The sequence below is a fragment of the Mytilus californianus genome, unplaced genomic scaffold (genome assembly GCF_021869535.1).
Source record: "Mytilus californianus isolate M0D057914Y unplaced genomic scaffold, xbMytCali1.0.p SCAF_21, whole genome shotgun sequence".
Classification (NCBI taxonomy): domain Eukaryota; kingdom Metazoa; phylum Mollusca; class Bivalvia; order Mytilida; family Mytilidae; genus Mytilus; species Mytilus californianus.
In genome coordinates, this window is record NW_026262670.1 from 4,190,232 (window position 1) to 4,209,651 (window position 19,420).

At 32.8% G+C, this 19,420-nt stretch overlaps 1 protein-coding gene and 2 long non-coding RNA genes across 3 annotated transcripts in view; all 3 read left to right on the plus strand.

Moving 5' to 3' along the window:
* LOC127731837 (uncharacterized) overlaps positions 1-19,420 on the plus strand; it is a 395,646-nt gene that overhangs the window by 148,358 nt on the left and 227,868 nt on the right. The gene's annotated exons all lie outside the window — the stretch shown is intronic.
* LOC127731856 (uncharacterized) overlaps positions 6,908-19,420 on the plus strand; it is a 124,659-nt gene continuing 112,146 nt past the window's right edge. The window contains exon 1 of the long non-coding RNA XR_007995849.1: positions 6,908-7,120. This is a non-coding gene — a long non-coding RNA (uncharacterized LOC127731856). The remainder of the gene's footprint in view (positions 7,121-19,420) is intronic.
* LOC127731852 (uncharacterized) lies at positions 7,266-9,225 on the plus strand. The gene is made up of 2 exons (XR_007995838.1): positions 7,266-7,809; positions 7,971-9,225. It is a non-coding gene; the product is annotated as an uncharacterized LOC127731852 (long non-coding RNA).

Sequence of the window (19,420 nt, forward strand, 5' to 3'; positions counted from 1 at the left end):
TGACTATGACCTCATTTTCATGGTTTAGTGGTGAAAGTTAAGAGTTTGTGTTTTGATCTGTTTTTTATACGACGGCAAAAATTAAAAATTTTTTGGTCGTATATTGGTATCACGTTGTCTTCGGAAGACAGATGGTTTCCGGATAATAACTTTAGTATAAGTAAATAGGAATCAATAAAATTTTAACACAAGGTTTATAACCACAAAAGAAAGTTTGGGATTGATTTTGGGGGTTATGGTCCCAAAGGTTCAGGAATTAGGGGCCAAAAAAGGGCCTAAATAAGCATTTTTGCAGTTTCCAGACAATAACTTGTGTTTAAGTGTATGAATCTCTCTGAAATTATACAAAAGTTTCCATACAACAAAGGGATGGTTATGGGAGGTTACGGCTCAAACCTTTTAGCAATTAGGGGCAAAAAAAAGGGGGAAAAACAAGGGTTTTTATGGTTAAAGGACAATTTAGACAATTTAAAAGCAGTGTAAGGGAGGTTATCCAATCCATTCAAAGAATACTGTTGTATATATGTTTGATTACCTTCCTTACACTGCTTGTAAATTATGTATTAAGTAATGATGATTGACTTGAGATGATTAGCTGTAAATTTATTTTTAGAAGTTACTATTAATTAATATTAATTTTAATCATGATTGTATGTCATTTTATATTTTGATATTTTATGATGTATTTAAATGAGTAGTTATGGTTGCAAACTCCATTAGAAATTTGAATTGAGATTATTTTTGGAATAAGGGAAAGGGGGAGTTGAAAAAATTGGGGGGGGGGGGGTAAATAAGAATTAGTGGGGGGCTATAATTTTTCTCATTTCAGATTTCAAAAATTAAAAAGAAAATTTCTTCAAATATTTTTTTTTTGGGGGTGAGGGGATAGGGGGTTAATATCCAACAGCAAAGTGTATTGCACAAAAGCAAAAAAAACGGGTAAATTTTTTTTGGGGGGAGGGGGGGGGGGGGCAATTCGCAACAGCATAGTGTATTGCACAAAAGCAAAAAATTGAATATAAATTCAAATCATATAACCAACTTTAAGTTCTTTGACTAGACTTATTCTGTGTCAGAAACCTATCATGTGTCAAATATTTAATTACAATCCAAATTCAGACCTGTATCAAGCGCGAATAATGTGTCCATTTAAGCTGCAACTTTTCAGGGTTGGACATCTGCGCTCGTATCCAGCTGCACTCAGCAAAGCAATTTATCTTAAACTATAAGCAATAGGTCAACTATATTTGGTGTATTGAATGATTGTAAGGTGTATATATCTGTCTGGCAGGTATCATTTGACGATGACCTCCTTTTTAGCTCATGTGAGCTTATGCCATCACTTGGCTTCCGTCGTCGTCATCTGTCGTCCTAAACTATTTCATGAATCTTCTCCTGTGAAACTTCTGGGCCATATACCTTCAAACTTAAACTGAATGTTCAGTAGGGTATCTAGTTAATAAATTGTGTCCTAAGTTTTGATCCATCAAGAAACATGGTCGCCATGGCTAAAATAGAACATAGAGGTCAAATGCAGTTTTTGGCTTATATCTCAAAAACTAAATCATTGAGAGCAAATCTGACAGGGTAAAAATGTTCAATAGGTCAAGATTACCAGCCCTGAATTTTCCAGACGAATCGAACAACCGATTGTTGGGTTGCTGCAACTAAATTGGTAATTTTAAGGAAATTTTGCAGTTTTTGGATATTATCTTTAATATTATTGAAGATAAAGATAAACTGTAAACAGCAATAATGTTCAGCAAAGTAAGATCTACAAATAAGTTCATATGACCAAAATTGTCAATTGACTCCTTAAGGTGTTATTGCCCTTTAAAGACAATTTTTCATAATGTGTTCCTCTAGTTTGCTTACTTTAAAAAAATCTTCTCTTTTGAAACGGCTGAATCAATTCAGCCAAACTTGGGCTGAATGGGTTTAGAGTATCTAGTTTAAATTTCTACATTTTATTTCCTTGTTCGTCAAGAAACATAGCCACTATGGCTAAAATTGAACATAGGGATAAAATGCTTTTTTTTTTGCATTTGAAGAAAATATGACAGATACAAAGAACATTTAAATGGCATTTTTAAGCCACTCATTAATATATATAGAAAAGCAAAAATAATTATTGATGAAAGATTTAAGCAAAAAATTACAGGTGGGCGATTCAGGCTCTTTAGAGCCTCTTGTTATGGTTCATTGGTCAATGTTAAGTTTTCATTGTTAAGTTTTTTTCTAGGATATTTCAAGCAATAGGTCAATTATATTTGGTGTATGGAATGATTGTAAGGTATATGTCTGTCTTGCAGGTATCATCTGACTTTGACCTCATTTTCATGGTTCATTGGTCAATATTAAGTTTTCATGGTTAAGTTTGTTTCTTAGAAACTATAAGCAATATGTCAACTGTATGTAATACATAGATTGCCTTACTGCCTGTAAGGTGTACTTGTCTGTCTTGGATGGTTCATCTGACCTTGACCTCATTATCATCGTTCACTGGTCAATGCTACATTTTCCTCGTTAAGTTTATTTCTTAGAAACTATAAGCAATAGGTCAATTATATTTCGTGTATGCAATGATTGTGAGGTGTAGATGTACATGATGTATTTTTTGTTTGGTTTATCTGACCTTGACCTCATTTTCTTTTATTATCGTAAGTTTATGTGATACTTGTAGTAAAGCTTTATATTTAGGAGTATCAACATTAAATCAATTTTCTAGGAGTTATGCCTGTGTGAACTTAGAATGTTGGCCTAAATATACTACTGTAAGAGTTTATCATGGCAACTCCTCTGAAACCACACAACAGAATTTCATGAAACTTTGTAGATAGTTAGGACATACTATGTATATGTGCATATGCACAGGAAATTTTTTTCAGTTGATTTTTGTAGGAGTTATGAGTTTTAGGAATCTGGTGAGATTTTGTTTGCCCAGTGACAATTTTGGGGTGTGGGGTATGTGAGCGTGCTCACAAAGGTTCTTTAATTCGAGACAATTGTGCACAGACCCTGGCATCATAGCGAGTTGATTCTTCAAGTATATTTTCATAGCTTCTTTCTGTATTTCTATGTGGGTATTAAAGCGACAACCGAAGCACATTTCGTACTACAAATGTACAAAGGATCAATGCTTTTACAACACTGTAAAATGACAAAAGAAGGATTCAATTTTGATAATGAGATGTTTATGCTACAATCATGATATAGCAGTTCATATCAAGCTTTTCATTAGTTTTCCTATGCATTGTTCTGATGTTCTCAAAGGAAACACATGCAGTCATGAAAAAATGAATTTTATTGGTAAATAAATAAAATATAATTTTGGAATGTCTCCATGACTGTTGTCTGTCAATCAAAACTTACATGTAATGCAATTGAATATTAAATATTAACATACAGTGAAAACAGGCACACAAAATAGTTATATGTGTATACTTAATTAAATAGAGTAAAGTTATTATATTCTTCTTTATAGAAAAACTCTTTATGAACAAATATTATTGCAGGTGATATGGTTCCAACTGAAATAAAATTAATGGCTGACAAAAGATCTATTGATTTGTACCTCAAATTACTTGAGTCAGGCTCTGAAAAAAAGAGAGACATACGTTAAGTAGTAGTTGGAAAAAAAGGTGCAGGAAAGACATCATTGATTAAAAGATTGTTCTCTGAAGAGAATACAGATGTAACTAGTACAAATGGAATAGAAATCCACACAATAAAATGCAAAGCAAAGGCTGATGATGGCATATGGAATAAATTAGATGGTATGATGTATAAATTTAAACACAAATGTTTCTCTATTCTTTAGAAAGTATTTATAATGTTTTTGTTTTCTAGTTTACATAACTTATTATTCAGCAATATTATTTGATTTTTTAGGGGACTATCTATCAATTTCCAGTTTTCAAAGCATAGGTCTTACAGGATCCAATATTAATTCAAGGATACATTTCAATTATTCCAGGTCAAGAATTTTCATAAATAGTTCATCCAGTCAGAAACTATGTGAAGAGATATTTATGGTACAAGTGTGTATCTGGTACAATAGAAATGGTACCATTAATGTTATAGGCTTTTAAACAGTATCAGAAAAGATGAACAAAATAACTAAAGCTTGGTTTGATTTTGTCAAAATATGACCCCAAAAGTTCATTGTTACATTATTGTTACAACCACATTTGCATCCATATGCATGCGACACATGGTTTGACCTCAGTCAAGATTTTGATTGTGCATGTGCTCATCATGTTCAGTTACGTCATCTCCTTTAACTGGTAACACCTGCCTGATTTAAATTTTGATTAAAAAGATGATGTTGATCATATTTTTATCGATGATATGATATCACACAGAAAAGAGGAATATCATTATAATACTATTTCATTTGATTTTTATATTTATCTATTTAAATTGCCTTTTTGTCACATGCTTTCTTTAGAGCTACTGTTGACGGATAATTATGGGTTTTCCAGTCGTAAAAATGTTGATACTTCATGAAAATTGTTTGCCTTTTCTATTGTTTTCTGTGGACTTTTTGTACTACTGGTATACTTTTAAATATGGTATATACGCGTATAAATCAATTCTGAAAGTTCCAAATCGATACAGTTTATGTGGATTTGGTAGCTAATGCTGTTTTAACATGTGGAGACATTGATATAAAATGTGTCATGATTGCCCATAAGACAGCTTTCCAACAATGACCAAAGGATGAGGGTGTAAACAATTACAACTCACTGTTTGCCTTCAAAATTATATGTTAACCACACCATCTCATGATGATTCTTAATGCATGCTTTTTTGGATTTATTTTGATGAATATCTTAACTTTATTAGCAACATATTAATAATAAGGTATGTGTAGAATATGCATCAAGTTTGGTGGTTTTCGTCAAATCTGTTATATCAATATTACAACCAACTGAAGAAACTCCCTATTCAATTGTGATAACTGTTCATGAGTATTTTTGTAGAACTAGCTAAGGGTTGGAAAAAAAATTGATGGACAACATTTATTTTGTAACTGTTTATTGCTTATTTTATGATGGATCTTACTTAGTATTTCTTTACTATTATTATAATTTTCTAATGATAGGAACCAATAAAGAAACTGAAATTCATGCAAGACTCTTGAAACAATACAAAGGAACAATTGAAGCATCAGTACAAGAATTAACACATGAAGTTGTTAGGGAAAACACCCTCATAACCATTCTGTACAAGCGTATTGAGGAATCAAAAGAATCAGAGACAGTAAGCCAGCAGCCTAAAAAAAGAAAACTTCAAGTAACCACTGAATCTCAAGTTGAACCTCCAGTAACCTCGCAGCAACGAAACCAATCATTAAAACAGGCAAAAATGGATATTGAAACCATGCTTAAATCTAATGTTGATTTACATGACAAAGAGGAGTATGCCACATTATTGCTATGGGATTTTGCAGGAGATGAAGAATTTTACCACACACATCAAACCTTTTTGTCCTCAGGTGCAATTTATCTTGTTGTAACAAAACTCAATGAAGCTGACGACAAAAATGCACAAGGTAACATTTCATAGAGATAAGATAAGTGAGATTTAAAATATTTTATATTTTATTTAACTTTTTCTTAGCTTAAAATGCAAATTGTTGTCAAGAACTATAGATTCCAATTTATGCTCCAAGTAAAGAAGAAAATATGAGAGGCAATCAGTCAATTGGTCCGAGGACACAGTTATCGTCCTTAGATTTTCGTTGTCTACAAATATAGTCCCTAGTGTGGACAGTGTATAACTTGCAAATTTTGTTCATACACTTTCCAAATTTATTTCTTCATATTTTATGCATGAAATATTAAGTTAAGGGATGAAATTACATAAAATTATTAAAAATATTTGGGTGCTGAATCTTTATGTTAAGTAGTGATTTGGTCCAGTTCAAAAAGGTCAAAAACTAGTATGTCTGAAGCTGTCGAACTGAATTTTAGACCCCCTTAACATAGAATTGTCAATATTTTGAGTTAGAGCCGGTAGACTATTCTATAATTTTGATATTATTTGTCCCAATAGTAGTACACTACACTGTAAAAATCTTTTTGAGATAGAGCAGGTGCGATTTTTTGGAAAGTTTGCTATAGCTTGCTGTAGCAATAAACTTTCCTATGGCATCGGCCTCAAACTGGAAGTTGGACAGACTATCTTACTATAGGATGTGTGTTCTACCCCAAGATAATGTAGTACTAGTGTTTGAATACAAATTAAATAAAGAGGCTTTTGAAATTTTTTTGAGTTACTTCTATTTTAATAAGCTTACAGCTTAAATAAAATTAATTAAAAATTGGACTGAAGGTTCACCGACAATTCAAATGGATCCAACTTTATTTTGAAAATGGGTATCACAAAAACTACTTCGCGGATCTGCCCTGCACGGAAGATAAAATCAATACACATCAACACGAGGCAGCAGTTTCTACGTTTAATTAATTGAAAATTAAGAGGGCCTGATATTTATTTCGAGGTGTGTGTTGGTTTTTTTTTTTTTACATTTATTCATGAAATTAAAGAATTCTTATTGTTAAGAATGTCGTAATCTTTTCAATTTTTACGTTTGCAAATGGTATTAGGTGTGACCTCTATAAATTATGCATACTTTGAACTGTCACTGTTTATTTTATCTGTATGTTTTCCTACGGGAATCCCTAGACATGCTTTTAATCCATTTATGTGAACCTCCTGACGGGAGTACAATAATCCCGGTGTCACGGGTCTCCCCCGTCCTCCGATCGAAGAGAAAATAAATACCGTGTTTAAAAAATTCTCTTGAATGAACATTTTCTGGCGCCATTTTTACGATATTTACAAATGTTTATTAAAGACGTAAAAGCCCGAGGGTTTTGAAAGTATCCTCATATCTCGGCCCATAACAACTCGGCCTATAACATACAATCGGCCTCACAAAATCGGACTATAATTTTTGTATACGACCGCAAAAAAATTTTGTGGTCGTATATTGGTATGACGTTGGCGTCGTCGTCGTCCGAAGACACATTGGTTTTCGCACTCTAACTTTAGTTTAAGTTAATGGATCTCTATGAAATTTTACCATAAGGTTCAATACCACAAAAGGAAGGTGGGGATTAATTTTTAAGGTTATGGTACCAACAGTTTAGGAATTAGGGGCCAAAAAGGGGCCAAAAATAAGCATTTTTGTAACTTCCAGACTTAACTTGTGTGTTAGTGTATGGATCTCTCTGACATTGTACCACAAGGTTCCATATCAGAAAGGGAATTCTGGGATTGGTTTTGGGGGTAATTGCCTCCAAATTTTAGGAATGAGGGGCCAAAAAGGGGCAAAAAACAAGCATTTTTCTAGTTTCATGACAATAACTTGTGTGTAAGTGTATGGATCTTTCTGAAATTGTACTACAAGGTTCCATATCACAAAGGGAAAGCTGGAATTGAGTTTGGGGGTAATTGCCTAAAACGTTTAGGAATAAGGGGCCAAAAATAAGCATTTTTATACGACCGCAAAAAAAATTTTGTGGTCGTATATTGGTATGACGTTGGCGTCGTCGTCGTCGTCGTCCAGCTTCGTCGTCCGAATACACATTAGTTTTCGCACTCTAACTTTAGTTTAAGTGAATGAATCTCAATGAAATTTTACCATAAGGTTCAATACCACAAAAGGAAGGTGGGGATTGATTTTGGGGGTTATGGTACCCACAGTTAAGGAATTAGGGGCCAAAAATAAGCATTTTTGTAACTTCCAGACATAACTTGTGTGTAAGTGTATGGATCTCTCTGACATTGTACCACAAGGTTCCATATTACAAAGTGAATGCTGGGATTGATTTTGGGGGTAATTGCCTCCAAATTTTAGGAATAAGGGGCCAAAAAGGGGCAAAAAACAAGCATTTTTCTAGTTTCATGACAATAACTTGTGTGTAAGTGTATGGATCTCTCTGACATTGTATCACAAGGTTCCATATCACAAAGGGAATGCTGGGATTGATTTTGGGGGTAATTGCCTCCATATTTTAGGAATTAGGGGCCAAAAAGGGGCGAAAAAACAAGCATTTTTCTAGTTTCATGACAATAACTTGTGTGTAAGTGTATGGATCTTTATGAAATTGTACTGCAAGGTTCCATATCAGAAAGGGAAAGCTGGAATTGAGTTTGGGGGTAATTGCCCAAAAAGTTTAGGAATAAGGGGCCAAAAATAAGCATTTTTCTAGTTTCCAGACAATAACTTGTGTTCAAATGTATGGATCTCTCTGAAATTGTACTGCAAGGTACCATACCTCAAAGGGAAGGCTGGGATTGATTTTGGGGGTAATTGCCTCAAAATTTTAGTAATTAGGGGCCATAAAAGGGCAAAAAACAAGCATTTTTCTAGTTTCAGGACAATAACTTGTGTGTAAGTGTATGGATCTTTATGAAATTGTACTGCAAGGTTCCATATCACAAAGGGAAAGCTGGGTTTGAGTTTGGGGGTAATTGCCCTAAACGTTTAGGAATTTGGGGCCAAAAAGGGGCCAAAAAACAAGCATTTTTCTAGTTTCAAGACAATAACTTGTGTTCAAGTGTATGGATCTCTCTGAAATTGTACTGCAAGGTACCATACCACAAAGGGAAAGCTGGGATTGAGTTTGGGCCAATGGGGTGATGAATCATAAGGGGGTTCAAAAAAATTTTGGGGGATTTTTTTTCTTTTTTTCATACATGTAAACCTTCCGACGGGAGTACAATAATCCCGTTTTCAGGGGTCTCCTCCCGACCTCGCGTTGAAGAGAAAAAAATCCTGTGTATGAAATCTGCCCAACATATCATCTCAGACATCTGGTGTAACTGACATCACCTGAAGTTATATTTTACCTGTAAATCAATTAACATGCATAATTATATGGCTTCACTTGTCAGCTTGGGTGTCAAACATACTGGTAATCAACGATTTTTACCTCAGGCTAACTGCCGTTGTGTAATGAAAACTTTGTGTATTTATTGGGTTACTTCCCCTGATTTATCCTGTTTTAAGTTACTTTCCTTTAAATAATGTAAATTTTTAAAAGAATATAAATAAAATATAAATTGAACAAATAATCATAAAAGGATGGTAATTAAATGATTTTAAATGTCTTAGGACAAATCAAAAAATAATAATTTGAAAATTATTTGAGGGTTCTATACTTTCTTTCAAGGCTTAAATTGAATTCATATAATAACTATGACCCATGTTCTAAATTTAAATGAGTTTCTGATTATTCAAATAAAATCTAACTGCTAAAGCAGATAGGTAAACAAATGATCTGATTGCAATGTTTGTCCTATAGAATAATGATATAAAAGATATGAATTGAAAAATTTAAAGAACATACTAAAAAAAAAGAATCTTAGATTGAACATGTAGAATATTAAGATAAAGAAACTTTATAAGTACAAGGGTACTATAAACATAATACATAATACATTCGGATTGAAGTTGAAGAAAACACACTTTAAAAGACAATTTTTACAGCACACGGTTACATTTACGACAAACTTTATGTCGATTAAAAACCTCCTGGTCTGAGTCCTAATCTCCTGACCAAAATTTTCCAATCTCCTGATCTGAGTTTCACAGTCCATCACATGTATGTTTTTTTCTTTAAAATTTTCCATTTTAAATTGGTTATTTCTGATGTATATATAAAAGCAAATAATAACGATATGGTTTGAATAGGTAAATTAAAAATTTTTAAGTTCTTAGACCACTTTCATTCTGTGTGAGAAACCTATGCTGTGTCAAATATTTAATTACAATCCAAATTCAGTGCTGTATCAAGCTTGAATGTTGTGTCTATACTTGCCCCAACTGTTCAGGGTTCGACCTCTGCGGTCGTATCAAGCTGCGCCCCAGCGAAGCATTTTATTCTAGTTTCCAGACAACAACTTGTGTTCAAGTGTATGGATCTATCTGAAATTGTACTGCAAGGTACCATACCACAAAGGGAAGGTTGGGATTGAGTTTGGGGGTGATGAATCATAAGGGGGTTCAAAACATTGGGGGGGGGGGGATTTTTTTTTCCTTTTTTTCCATTAAAATTTTCCATTTTAAATTGGTTATTTCTGATTTATATGTAAAGGCAAATAATAATGATATGGTTTGAATATGTAAATTAAAAAAATTTAAGTTCTTAGACCATATTCATTCTTTGTCAGAAACCTATGCTGTGTCAAATATTTAATCACAATCCAAATTCAGTGCTGTATCAAGCTTGAATGTTATGTCCATACTTGCCCCAACTGTTCAGGGTTCGACCTCTGCAGTCGTATCAAGCTGCGCCCAGCGGAGCATTTTATTAAATTTTCAAATGACTATAACTCGAAAACAGTAAGTGATAGACACACACGGTCTTCAGAAATGATCACAGGACAATAAAACAAATCAAATAAAATATAGGATGAGTCCCTATGGGTCACCCCCACCCACTTCAATTTGAGAATGTGCTTTTATCTTGTAAACAGTCGAGATCCCCACCCTTAAACCATATATATTCTTGTATGAGACAATAAAATAAATCAAATGAAATATTGGGGGAGTCCCTGGGGTCACCCCACCCCCTTCTGTTTGAGAACTTGTAAACGGTCGCTATCCCCACCCCTAAACCATAAATATTCTTGTATGGAACAATAAAACAAATCAAATGAAATATAAGGGAAGTCCAAGGGGGGTCAACCCACCCACTTATTTATACAACGTGTAAACGGTCGAGGTTCCCACCCCTAAACCATAAATATTCTTGTATGGGACAATTAAACAAATTAAATGAAATTTAGAGAAGTCCACGGGGGTCACCCCACCCCCTTATATATACAACGTGTAAACGGTCGAGGTTCACACCCCTAAACTATAAATATTTTTGTATGGGACAATTGATTGATTGATTGATTGTTGTTTGCTTTACGCAGCATTAGCACATAAAGGCTATATCGCGGCAATTGAACAAATCAAATGAAATATGAGGGAAGTCCACGGGGGTCAACCCACCCCCTTATATATACAACGTGTAAACGGTCGAGGTTCCCAATTCTAAACCATATATATTCATGTATGGGACAATAAAACAAATTAAATGAAATATAGGGCGAGTCCCTGGGGGTCATCCCACCCCCTCCTGTTTGAGAACTTGTAAACGGTCGAGATCCCCACCCCTAAACCATAAATATTCTTGTATGGGATGATAAAACAAATCAAATTAAATATAGGGGAAGTCAATGGGGGTAACCCCCACCCCCTCCTTTTTGAGAACTTGTAAACGGTCGAGATCCCCACTCCTAAACCATATATATTCTTGTATGGGACAATAAAGCAAATCAAATGAAATAAAGGGCGAGTCCCCTGGGAGTCACCTCCCCCTTTTGAGAAATTTTAAACGGTCGAGATCCCCACCCTTAACCATATATATTCCTGTTCGTCATTTCAAGAAGAATTAAATAATAAATAAATAAAATTCTTTATTTAACGAAGGTAACACATTTAACAATTACATGTTAATCTTCCATGAGGCCTTCAAAAACTATTAATACAAATAGAAAAGAAAAAAAAAAAAAAAAAAAAATACAAACAAAATAAAATACATAATACTGTTATACATAGCAGCTTAAATATTGAATAAGTACATATGCATTCAATAGAAGAAGAAAAAATACATTAGAATCAAGCATCTTCATTCTGTACAGTTTGAAAATAGTTTGAACATTTGATCTTAAATGTATCTAAATTATTTATTTCTTTAATATTATTTGGTAAATTATTCCAAGTAATAAGACCAGAATATTTAAATGTTCTTTTTAAAAATTCAGAATTAGGTCTTGGTACATGAAGAAGTCTTGATGTTGTCGACCTGAGATAATAATTATAAAGATCAGTACAAGCAGTAAATTTAATAGATAGATAATCAGGTGCTAGACCATTCATACATTTAAACATTAACACAGCTTGAAAATATTGTATTCTTGTAAATATAGTCATCCATGCAAGCTTTTTAAACATTAATGTTGATGGAAAATCAAAAGAAACAGATAAAACTAATCTTGCAGCACGTTTTTGGAGCTTATGTATCCTCTCCAGATTACAGTTTGTGGTAAGACCCCATACTGTACAACAGTAGTCAATAATGGGTAATATATAGCTATTGTAAAAAAGAATAAGACCTTTTAACGGTAAATAACGTTTCAACCTTTTTAACAGGTATATTCTGGTTGAAATAGTTTCGCATATTTTATCAATTTGATTTGACCATGATAGATTTTTATCAATATGAATTCCAAGAAGTTTTTCAACTTCAACATTATCTAAAGTGATATTATCTTGTGATAAAACACATAAACATTCATTGCAGCTTTCCAGTTTTCTGTCTGATCCAACAAGCATACATTTTGATTTCTTGCTATTTATCATCATATCATTTTCTTTACACCATTTAATAACATTGTCTAAGTCTTTATTCAAACATATATTTAAATTTACGATAGATTTAGATGACAAATGTAAAGTTGTATCATCAGCATATAGATCAGATTCTGTATATTCTAAGGATAATGGTAAGTCATTGATATAAATAAGGAACAATAAAGGTCCAAGTATAGAACCTTGGGGAACTCCAAAAGTTACAGTTTTATATTCTGATTCGGTGGTTCCTAACTTGACTTTTTGCATTCTCTGAGAGAGGTATGATGAAAACCACTTTACAGAGTGTTCATCACAATTGTATAATTTTAGTTTAGATAAAAGTATATTGTGATTTACTGTATCAAATGCCTTCTTAAAATCTAAAAATAGAACAGCGGTAAAATTTCCATTGTCCAATTCCTCTAACCATTTATCAATTATTTTAATGAGTGCTGTATGACAAGAATGTTTTTCTCTAAATCCAGACTGCTGTTGTATTAATAATTTGTGTGTGGTTAAGAATAAATATAGTTGTTTAAAGACAGTTTTTTCAAATAACTTGGACACAGTGGGTAAAATTGAAATGGGTCGATAATTGTTTGGATCTGTTTTATCCCCTCCTTTAAATATGGGAGCAACTTTAGCAAATTTTAATATATTAGGAAATATTCCTGTACATAAACTAAGGTTTATTATGTGAGCAAGGGGGCTTGCTACAATCGATCTTGATAATTTTAAAATTCTTGGTCCAACACCATCAGTTCCGGTTGATTTAGTTATGTCTAGATTTTTTAGAGCTTGTAGAACCTCATCATTTGTGACAGTATATAATGAGAATTTAGCATCATCATTTATTTTTGATTTGACATAGTTGTTAATTTTCTCAGATTTCAAACTTTTGTGAGGATTTGATATCAGCTTCTCACCTACTGTGCTAAAATGATCATTTAAGCAGTTAGCAATATCATTTTTGTTTATAAGTACTTTTCCTTCGTGTGTTAAAATGTCAATTTCCTGTTTTGTTGTTGAATTCATATCCTTCAAATGCCTCCAAAGAATTCTACAGTTTTTATCGTTATCTATTGCATCCATAAAATATTTTGATTTTGCAGAACGAATTAATTCACTAGTTTTATTCCTATATTTTTTATAATTTTCAGTGTCTTTCTTTTTGTGAAAATAATCTCTTTGGAATTTTGATTTACCAATTTCATTAGTATACCATTCTGGTTGATATTTATTTTTTACACGTCTAGTAACAACTGGTGCATGTTTATCTAAAACATTGACAAGTAAGTAATGCCACATGTCCATTGCTTGGTTTGAATCATTGATTTCGTGTATTATATCGAATGGTTGATTTGACAAATCTTGTAAAAACATTTCATCATTAAATGTTTTGAAGTTTCTGTATTTGATCTCAAAATGTGAATCTGATTTGTCTTTAATAAGCTTTGCAAATTTGTTTACAGTACAGCTAACAGGATAATGATCACCTGGGGCGTATGATGGTACTGTAACATTGATAAGACTTGTAGGATTAGTACTGTAAATATGATCAATTAAAGTGACACTAGTAGAAGTAACTCTAGTAGGGTCAACCACCATTTGATGAAGGCCATATGTTGTAATAAAAGATGACCATTTAGAAGGAAGAGGCTTCAAAAAATCAATATTAAAGTCACCCATTAACAATATATTATCATTTATAGATAAGCCATTTACAACCTCATTTTCAAAATTAGTATACCAAGAGGTTTGGCTATTAGGTGGTCTGTATACAAAACATAATAAAAATGATTCTTTGTGTTTTGGAAAAATCTTAAACCAAACAGTTTCTATGTTTTCACTCTCTAATAAAGTCATCCTTTCATATTTAATATCATTATCAAAGTAAACTATCCATCCCCCACCTTTTTAGCTCACCTGACCTGAAAGGTCAAGTGAGCTTTTCTCATCACTTTGCGTCCGTCGTCCGTCGTCCTGCGTCCGTCGTCCGGCGTCCGTCGTCCGTCGTCCGTCGTCCGTAAACTTTTACAAAAATCTTCTCCTCTGAAACTACTGGGCCAAATTTAACCAAACTTGGCCACAATCATCATTGGGGTATCTAGTTTTAAAAATGTGTGGCGTGACCCGGTCAACCAACCAAGATGGCCGCCACGGCTAAAAATAGAACATAGGGGTAAAATGCAGTTTTTAGCTTATAACTCAAAAACCAAAGCATAAAGAGCAAATCTGACAGGGGTAAAATTGTTCATCAGGTCAAGATCTATCTGCCCTGAAATTTTCAGATGAATCGGACAACCCGTTATTGGGTTGCTGCCCCTGAATTGGTAATTTTAAGGAAATTTTGCTGTTTTTGGTTATTATCTTGAATATTATTATAGATAGAGATAAACTGTAAACAGCAATAATGTTCAGCAAAGTAAGATTTACAAATAAGTCAATATAACCGAAATGGTCAGTTGACCCCTTTAGGAGTAATTGCCCTTTATAGTCAATTTTTAACCATTTTTCGTAAATCTTAGTAATCTTTTACAAAAATCTTCTCCTCTGAAACAACTGGGCCAAATTAAACCAAACTTGGCCACAATCATCATTGGGGTATCTAGTTTAAAAAATGTGTGGCGTGACACGGCCAACCAACCAAGATGGCCGCCACAGCTAAAAATAAAACATAGGGGTAAAATTCAGTTTTTGGCTTATAACTCAAAAACCAAAGCATTTAGAGCAAATCGGACATGAAGTAAAATTGTTTATCAGGTCAAGATCTATCTGCCCTGAAATTTTCAGATGAATCGAACAACCTGTTGTTGGGTTGCTGCCCCTGAATTGGTAATTTTAAGGAAATTTTGCTGTTTTTGGTTATTATCTTGAATATTATTATAGATAGAGATAAACTGTAAACAGCAATAATGTTCAGCAAAGTAAGATTAACAAATAAGTCAACATGACTGAAATGGTCAGTTGACCCCTTTAGGAGTTATTGCCCTTTATAGTCAATTTTTAACAATTTTTCGTAAATCTTAGTAATCTTTTACAAAAATCTTCTCCTCTGAAACTCCGTGGCCAGATTAAACCAAACTTGGCCACAATCATCATTTGGTTATCTAGTTTTAAAAATGTGTGGCGTGACCTGGTCAACCAACCAAGATGGCCGCCACGGCTAAAAATAGAACATAGGGGTAAAATTCAGTTTTTGGCTTTTAACTCAAAAACCAAAGCATTAAAAGCAAATCTGATATGAAGTAAAATTGTTTATCAGGTCAAGATCTATCTGCCCTGAAATTTTCAGATGAATCGGACAACCCGTTATTGGGTTGCTGCCCCTGAATTGGTAATTTTAAGGAAATTTTGCTGTTTTTGGTTATTATCTTGAATATTATTATAGATAGAGATAAACTGTAAACAGCAATAATGTTCAGCAAAGTAAGATTTACAAATAAGTCAATATAACCGAAATGGTCAGTTGACCCCTTTAGGAGTAATTGTCCTTTATAGTCAATTTTTAACCATTTTTCGTAAATCTTAGTAATCTTTTACAAAAATCTTCTCCTCTGAAACAACTGGGCCAAATTAAACCAAACTTGGCCACAATCATCATTTGGTTATCTAGTTTTGATAATGTGTGGCGTGACCTGGTCAACCAACCAAGATGGCCGCCACGGCTAAAAATAGAACATAGGGGTAAAATTCAGTTTTTGGCTTTTAACTCAAAAACCAAAGCATTTAAAGCAAATCTGACATGAAGTAAAACTGTTTATCAGTTCAAGATCTATCTGCCCTGAAATTTTCAGATGAATCGGACAACCCGTTGTTGGGTTGCTGCCCCTGAATTGGTAATTTTAAGGTGATTTTGCTGTTTTTGGTTATTATCTTGAATATTATTATAGATAGAGATAAACTGTAAAAAACAATAAATGTCGGCAAAGTAAGATCTACAAATAAGTCAACATGACCGAAATTGTCAGTTGACCCCTTTAGGAGTTATTGCCCTTTATAGTCAATTTTTAACCATTTTTTCGTAAATCTTAGTAATCTTTTACAAAAATCTTCTCCTCTGAAACTACTGGGCCAAGTTAATTATAGATAGAGATAATTGTAAGCAGGAAAAATGTTCAGTAAATTAAGATGTACAAACACATCACCATCACCAAAACACAATTTTGTCATGAATCCATCTGCGTCCTTTGTTTAATATTCACATAGACCAAGGTGAGCGACACAGGCTCTTTAGAGCCTCTAGTTTATTTTCCCTATCTTTTCTTTCATTGCTATACCCCGGGATGTTAATCTCATTAGAATCCTGCTTACATTTTTTAGTATTCAAAAATGTTTCACACATGCCAATAATATCTGGTCTTTGGGTTTTCTCAAGACTTTCAAAATTAGATCTGATTTCATCAATCTTAGGTAAAATATGTTGTATATTATGACATGTTAATTTTATCCCCTTTTCTGAATGACCATACATATTATAATTACATATATTTATATTCTCTTGATCTGAAGCATTTTGATCATTCTTGATAATGGATACTTCACTTTGATATTTATTACCATTTGTACAAGATTTACTATCATTTGTAGAAGGCCTCAGATTACAAATACAATCTAAATAATCATTTTGACAGAAATCACATAAAATTGAATAGAGTATATCAAAGTCAATTTGTACATTTATATCATTGGCTTGATCTTCTTTGCCACCACTTCACTCAAAAGTTTTATTCCAGCAGTTACGTTCTTTATGTCCTAGACCATTACACCAGAAACATTTGATCCTTTTATCAAATTTGCAGTTTGAAAGTGTGTGGTTTTTTTCACCACAATTATAGCAGTAGGGTTCCCACGCATCTGCATCATTTGTTTGATAAGACCTACTTGACAGATTGACACTAGCGCTCCTAATTTTTATCACTCTGTTGATGTTATCTATTAATTTCTCTGTCCCAGCCTGTGTGAGATGAACACCATCAGTACTAATTAACCCTGGTACAATTTCTCCATTTCTCAAAACAAAATTATCCATATGGCTGATAAATTTGATGTTTTCTTCTTTACTGATTTCAATTAATTGAATGACATGTATTGGTTTAAGTTTTCTGTCTTATTTAAATTAAGAGATGTGGTAATTTTTGCGAATGAACCAGCTATTCAAAAGAGTTCAAATGAAAAAGCTATATAAACAATTATAGGTCACCATATGGTCGTCAAGAATAAGAAAAACTCATACCATATAGTAAGCTATAAAAGGCCCTGATATAAAAAAAAATGTGGAACAATTCAAACAAGAAAACTAACTGCTTAATTAGTAATAATACAATTTACTAAAAACAAATATGAAGGACCTAAATCAATAAAAAATACTAAAATCACAGGCCCTTTATATGGGATGGGCACAGAAAGAAATTAACAGAGCTTTCTGTATATTTAAAATCTACAGTTTAAGGCTGCAATAGAAATTATCAAAATTTTACATGACAAACATATGAACAAAAGAGATTTTTGATAATTGCTGATGAGACTATGGTTTCGGAAAAAAAACATGTGATTAAATACATATTTGAAATAATACACATCTACAACCCATTTGAAATAATAAACATCTACCGTTGCAAACTTTCCACAGGTGCTATGCAGCACTTTGATTTAATTTGAATTTATTGTCTTAAAGAAATGCACTACGAAATAACTGTGTTCTCGGGCCTAAGAAATGAATTCAGGAAATGTAGATTCTGTACTTTGGCAACTTCCCTGAATGGTTTGCTGGTTTCAATTAGTCAAACTCAATAAAAGTAAAGGATTTAAATCTTTATTTGAAAGAAATTCTGTTAAAATGTCCCATTTTGGCATTATACGGCGAAAGTAAGCATTTTATAGCAGTTTCCATTTTTATGCCTAAGAGGCATGCTGACTTAAATTCTATCTGACAGCTTTTTATGCTTTGATATTTGTGTTTCTATGATTAATTCAAATTCTATTAACCATTTGTGAACTCTGAATGTAGAGAAAAGTAGATTATCACAGAAAAAAATGTGCAAAATGTGTTGTAATTAGGAACTGGTCGAACGGCCTGTTTGATGTATGTGAAATGTGAATAGCTTTGTACATAAAATTTGTAGTCCATCATAAATATTTCACTTAATCTGTAAAAAAAGCACTTGACAATGATCTGTGCACCTTATTCATTTCATATACTACCTTTATTTTTTTCTGTAGGATAGCATGTGTTTCAAATATATGCCAGTTAAGACTAACACTACATGCAAGTTTTCCATTGAAAAGTGAAAAAACTGCACAGACCATACTGTCTGCAAAAAAAGTTGAATGCAAGAGTCCTTTTGCAATTAGACTTCTTGTATCATGACATCTTAGCATAGAAATGAGCAAAAAGTAACAAATTTCCATTTCTAATAGCTTCTGTATGCATTTTTATATGTAAATATGTACTACGGCCTAAATTGACTCTAAATAATGTTCAGTCTTGCATGACCTAAGACCATTTTATACTCATGTGGTATGCTTTTTGTAACTTTTCTTTCCATTTAAAGTATATTTAGTATATATGGAAGAATAATTTATGGTTAAAAAACTTCAAAAACTTCAAATTGGTTGGAAAAAATGCATGTTTATGTAAGGCTCCCCTCAATTCGAAAATCTCAATTTTCAGGCACAGGTTCATATAAATTTGACTTTTGAATAATTGTAATAAATCTGAAAAATCAAATGAGTGTTCAGTTGCTTTTAATACCTAATATTTTATATCTAAGAGCATTTAAAAAGCAAATTTTTGCAATATTTAAATTTTTAAAGCCCAAATCTTGATAGTTGAAATTATTTGATTTAAATGTCAAAATTAAACATCCAAATTTCAATATTAAAATAGCCATAGTTCCTATGATATATATCCTATGGCCATGAAACTTGGCCAACTATCTTATAATTCCATAAGCTTAGGTCATGCAACGTTTTATTAGAATTGGTCAAGTCTTTCTA